The sequence below is a fragment of the Halichoeres trimaculatus genome, unplaced genomic scaffold (assembly GCF_033239565.1).
Source record: "Halichoeres trimaculatus isolate MK-OKI-2021-1 unplaced genomic scaffold, fHalTri1.1 fHalTri1_scaffold_7, whole genome shotgun sequence".
NCBI classification, from domain to species: domain Eukaryota; kingdom Metazoa; phylum Chordata; class Actinopteri; order Labriformes; family Labridae; genus Halichoeres; species Halichoeres trimaculatus.
This window is the reverse complement of record NW_027437185.1, coordinates 25457993-25463992: the sequence shown is the minus strand read 5'-3', so window position 1 is coordinate 25463992 and position 6000 is coordinate 25457993.

The window sequence follows — 6000 nt, the reverse complement described above, 5'->3', positions numbered from 1 at the left end:
GATGTCAGGGCACCCTCTGTAAACTTTACATTTCCAGGTAGTGTTGTTTTAGAGGCGAGGGAGCTGTACAGTCCAAACATGCAGCCTTAGATTATCATTGAATTCAAACAGGAGGAGGACAGCATAAAAAATGATGAATACCACAATAATTTATTCAAGCACAAGATCTTTAAATAGATATTAAACACATTAAAGAGAAAAGACAAACTAATCTTTGTTGTTATCAAAGCTCTCAGAGCTGACAATGCCCTGAAGTTAAAACACAAGCATGACAAATTACCCATAAAAGGAAAATCCGCATTGTAAATTATGAGGAAACTCACTACAGAACACGGCATTTGAAAGACTGTTGGTTCACAGGGGGGGTATAAAATATTGCAGGGTTATGTGTTGGACTTTTGGTTCAAATCAAAAAGATTAATCTATCTTGGACTTGCAACAGAAAAGCTAAAAATAAGGCAGCACAGAGTCAAAGTCTGATATTTCTTGTTATTTTTTCATATGGGGTGAATTTTATTTTAACCTCTTAAGACCCAGCGTCCACATATGTGGACATTACATTTCTGCCTCTCAGACCCATGATACTTAATTTTTTGAAACTCTGACGGATAAGCCACATTTAGGGGCACTGTCCACATATCTTTTGATGAAATCACAGCATTACACCCGTTTAGTGAAAGAAAAAAAAAAACAATTGCAATAACACTACTAGCAAACAACTAATAGAGAACTCATAACACAAATAATCAAACTTCCCGTACAAAGACCAAGTTTATTTATTATACAAGGTCTTACGTATCCCAAATAGCAAGGTCAATTAAAAAATGCACACCAGGCAAAAGCTCGGGTCTTAAGCGGTTAAAGAATGTCTTTTACCAGCCGACCCCTAGATGAGTTTAAATCATGTCACACACTTGTTTTAATTTTCAAACTGATGCTACAATGTTCTACAGCTCAAGAGCACAGCAGTAAATGTTGGACTAACTCAAGGCTGTATTCACACCTGGATCATTTGCGGCAGTTGTTCCAAAACAGTGAGTTACTGGCCACACACGCTGCTGATGCTTTATGGCTGTTTTCCCCATGGAAGTGGTCAAGAACCTGAATGAACGAGTGAAGGAAAGGAAACTCCCCTTACATACGGATACGGCTACGGATACGGACAGAGCCTTCTGTCCGTGCTCTGCGTTCATTTCGTTCATATTTCTGCACATCTCCATGAAGCTTTCGGGTACGGCCCAAACGGAGCAGTACCAACTTTGGTGAGACACAAAGAAGAAATAACAATGGTGGAATCAAGCGGCAACCTCCAGTCTAAGAAAACAAGGCAATGCGGAAGTGCTAAAATCTGCTGTCTCTCGAGCATCCGCTTGAGGCTGGCTCCGGAAGTACCGGAAGTCACATACACACCAAGCCAAAAAAAGACGTTTTCAAAGCAGAATTTGACCTATTTACAGCCTCAAAAAACTACTGCTGTCCGAACTGCTAATTTCACTATTGACACACCCTGTGCGGGTGTGAATTTGTTTTTTTCTAACTCAGCTGTCCAAAGGATATTAAGATCGTGAGCTTGACCAATCAAAGGCACAAGCTCAGGTCACGTGACTGATGGGTGATTTACAGTCTATGGGTGGAACTTCTATTAATACCTCCTCCACAGTTGCTGTGCTTGTTTTTAGGTTTTGTTTTGATAAACTTTTGACTCAGGGATGCCCCCCCTGGTGGACGTGTTGGTTGGCTGCAATGCCAACGTAAAGGATGAATGGAAGTATGCGGCCAGTGACGGTAATATTGTTTGAAACGGACGGCTACATATTCATACGTAAAGGGAATATGAATGGGCCTTTAGAATGTTTGAGTAGAAACTGATTCAGATTGGGTTGTTTTCCTGAAAATTTAGTCTCTTGTAAATTTATTTAACTTTAGGATTTAACTGTCCCCGATTTATCTTTATATCACCCTTTACTTTGTAAAAAAGTTTGTTATGTATGAGTGAGAAATGCATGCAGTTATTTCTATCACATTAATTTCAGGCTTTCGACACACTTTGAGCCACATTTTTGTGGTTCATTTGCTGGGTTTATGACACATTATCCAAAAGCATGTTATAAATCTATCATATACATTGTTTCTATCATGACATGTCTGGGAGAGTCTGCAGGTATATCCTTCACTGTCAGGGTAGCATGGTGTTCCCAGTACTGGAAGCTCCATGTGAATGATTACCCACAGACCCCTGGGAGGTCATCTGACCTTTGTTGCTTCAGGTCAAACTGAGAATGTGTGCGTTACAAACACACCCACAACTCATCATTCATATACACATATATCTGGCCATGTCTAAAGCAGCGTCCAATTCTGCAGCACAAACAAAAAATGGATTCTTTTACTCCAGAAATACAAAATAAACCCTTTTCATGTTATGGGTCAACAAGACGGATGAGTAGCTGTAGGCTCTAGGGTCAAAGACGTCTGGGTCACCAAAGCAATAACATAGCCTTTTGCTAACCCATGTTATGTAGGCCAGCAAGCACATAAATGATACTGAACTGGAACTTTCTGTATTTATGTGACTAATTACACCCATGCCTTTTCTCCCCTTCAGTAATTCATTAAACATATTCAAATTATTTTAGCATTAATACCGGTTACAATATATAGTAAGTAAGTAAGTAAGTAAGTAACTAGAATTTATTTGTAGAGTGCTTTTCACAGATAAAAATCACAAAGTGTTGTACATAGATAGGTGCAATAAAACAATCTTAAAAGGGACTAAAAAATAAAAGCTTATGTATTTGAGCTTTGCTAATATTATATAAATGTGCTCATTGGGCTGTAGATTACCCACTATAAGGATGAAAAGTGACCACAATTTAATGCATTTCTTATGCCAAATAATAAAAAGAATTAATTGTATGATGTTAAAACAAAATGGTGTATCTAACTTTTGCTTTTGTCACAGTTTGTTTTCAGGAAGTTCACCTACATTTTTGGAGTTTTCTCCTATTAGATTATGTTTGACTGGTCTGGCTTTAAGCCTGAGCTTGTTTAGTTTTACTCAAAGAAATGAGGTCAAATATTTATGCTATACTTTAAGTCCTGGAATTAAATTTGGTGCTTTTATTCTTGCCCCACAGAAAAAATCTAATAACCATCCAAAGACTAAAAGAAAGAGAAAGCTGCCTTCTTCTTGGTTTGAATTCATCGTTAGGGACCCACAAAGTGTTGCTCTGGGTCAACAAAACTCACTGCCAATTAACTGCATGACACAGGAATCATTGACTTCTGACCTTTCTCTTCATTGAGGAGGCATTGCACTTATGTCTGTGGGCATGGGAGCTTGTTTGAGTCATGGCATCAGCTTTTAGAGGCCTGTCTGAGCTCATCAGTCCTGAACCCTGTGTGCATCTTTTGCCACCATGTCATTGTGTTTGCGCACTTCAGGAAATTTGTTATGACACAAGCATGGCTCACTCTCTGCTGGGGTAGATATGTGTGGACGAAGTGAGGGGCTTGGTCTCATGGTATTTGTTCAGCACTCGAAAAATTAATGTGACAGAAAACATTTGTGTCTCATTAATCACACAGAGTTAAACAATGAGACTGAAACAACTCTTTAAAATAAACTGTCATTTTTAAAATCCTCACATTTTATTGAAACAAACTACTGCTGCTTCTGTTTTAGCTGAGAAAAGACAATTCATATCTAGGATTTATGGTGGGTCACTGTAAATTATAAGTTACATAGGGTTTATATTAGTTCAACACACAGCCTGACTGAGAAGATTTTACTCTGTTATTTTAATCGCAGATTGAATATTTTCTAAATTTACTTAATAGTAGTTCTGTTATTTATTTATTTATTTATTTATTTATTTATTTATTTGTGTGAAGGATACTGCCACCATCACTGATTTGGGGTACACAATTTTGAGGCCCTGACTGCGGCATTAAAGGGTCTGTAAGGACTTTCTAAGTTACCTTGGTTAAGTCTTACTTCGAGATATATGCCTGATCATAATCTGCAATTTAAAAAGAAGTTATCTGAATCAATATGGGTTACTCCTAAATGCTTTTTCTCAGGTTCCTGTTTGGTTTGTATGTTAGCTCTGCTTGGTAGATAAGTGCTAGCAGGACATAATGAGGATTTCTAATGTTACAAATTACTGCTACGTCTCAGAGCACTGGGCTGTGAGCAGTGCAAAATATAGTCAGCTACCCTAACCCTAACCCTAACCTTACATAGTTGGCGTGCTGTCAAAAAGAAAAAAAAAAAAAAATAGCGCTATGTAACTGTTGATAAATACATTACCTTGTTGTGTTGTATCTGGTAAAAAAAATGTCTAAGACAAAGAAAAGTAGTGCAAAAAAGAAGAAGATATGATCTCCATTCATTTTCAAAACAAACATATGCTTTGTTCAAAGTCACATCAACACGACTGTGTCTGTGTGCCTCGGCCAGAGGTGTCGCTGTAATCCATCTCCTCACAGCCTCTTTACAATGAATGACATCTCTTGCAGCATTTTTTGAAGACCTAGTTCACTTCTTCTTACGATCTGTTGATTGCACTGATGCGGATTAATCATACATTTGATTACTTCGGATAAATTTCCACAGAATCCTAATGTTGAACTTTGTTCTGATCTTGGTATTTTTTAAGTATATCACTAAACATTGCCACTGGTTTTTAAAGTACGGTAAATGTATGTTTGATTTATTGCAGGGTGTTTCAGGCATAGTGTGTTATAAAGTTGTGAGTCAATTTAAAAACCTTTCATTGTGTTGTGGTAATGTGGGGTGGTTACATGTTCGATGTAATGAGGAGATGAAGACTGAAATTGAAGACATCTGTCCAATGATTCAACCTACAGTATATTTAACATGGAGCTCCACTCTGCTGCGCTGCTTTCAAAATGATTTCCTGACCCATGATTAATACTACACCAATTCTGAAGACCTTACATTCTCAGCAACAACAGCCAGTACTCTGAAAAACCGCTACTGCAGCACCCTATAATTATCAAAACATAACATGCACCCGTCAATTTGGCCTTTCCATCCATATATACAGGGAACCAATTAGGGATACTGGAGATGTCATCTGGACAGGGCTGCCATATTTTCCCCATCAGTCTGTGCTCAAAGAGCCAGCGCAGTCATAAATGATCTCAAGTTGGGATCGATTACCAGACTGCATGTCAGATTTATAGTCAGTTGCCAGTAACAGGAAATAGATGGTTGCAAATGTGAAAGCTCTGTCTGGACTGCCGTGAATCTTTAAAGATTTTCTCTTGTATACACAACAATTACCTGACAGAAAATAGAAAAAAAAGACTATACCACTTCCCTTTTGAGTCATGGATACTTTTTCCCTGCAGTATAATGATGAAGTTTCGGACTCAGCATGTTATTTTGAGTTTGTTTCACAGAGACACTTTGACATTTTAAGATGCACTTCTTCATTTTTCTGTCACACTTGGGGACAGGATGGCATCTCTATAAGTGCGTTATTGCTCTGAAAGTGACTTACTGGCATCATTAGCATTTAAAATACAGGCACAGCTAACTAGGTGCTTGCAGCACCCATGCACTCATTGGGAGACTGTTAACAGCACTAGAAAGCCACTTAGGGAGAAACCACTTGAACAGAATTTATAATCAGAATCAGGTTTTATTGCCAAGTACATCGGTGCCAAAAATTAACAAGGAAATACCCTGAACAGCAACTGAGCAACTACTTAAATAATACAGAATTACTAGCTATACACCGTTTAAAATAGAATATCGTAAAAGTTAAGATTTCAAATATAGAAAATTTAATAATAATAATAAAAATACTTAAGAAGACAGAAATTCAGTTGCATGGAAAGAGTCTGGTTATGTGGGAGTATGAGGGGGGGCAGGTACATTGTTCATCAGGCTGACTGCAGAGGGGAAGAAACTGTTCTTGTAGCAGGAGGTTCTGGTCCTCATGGACAGCAGCCTGTTACCCGTTTGGA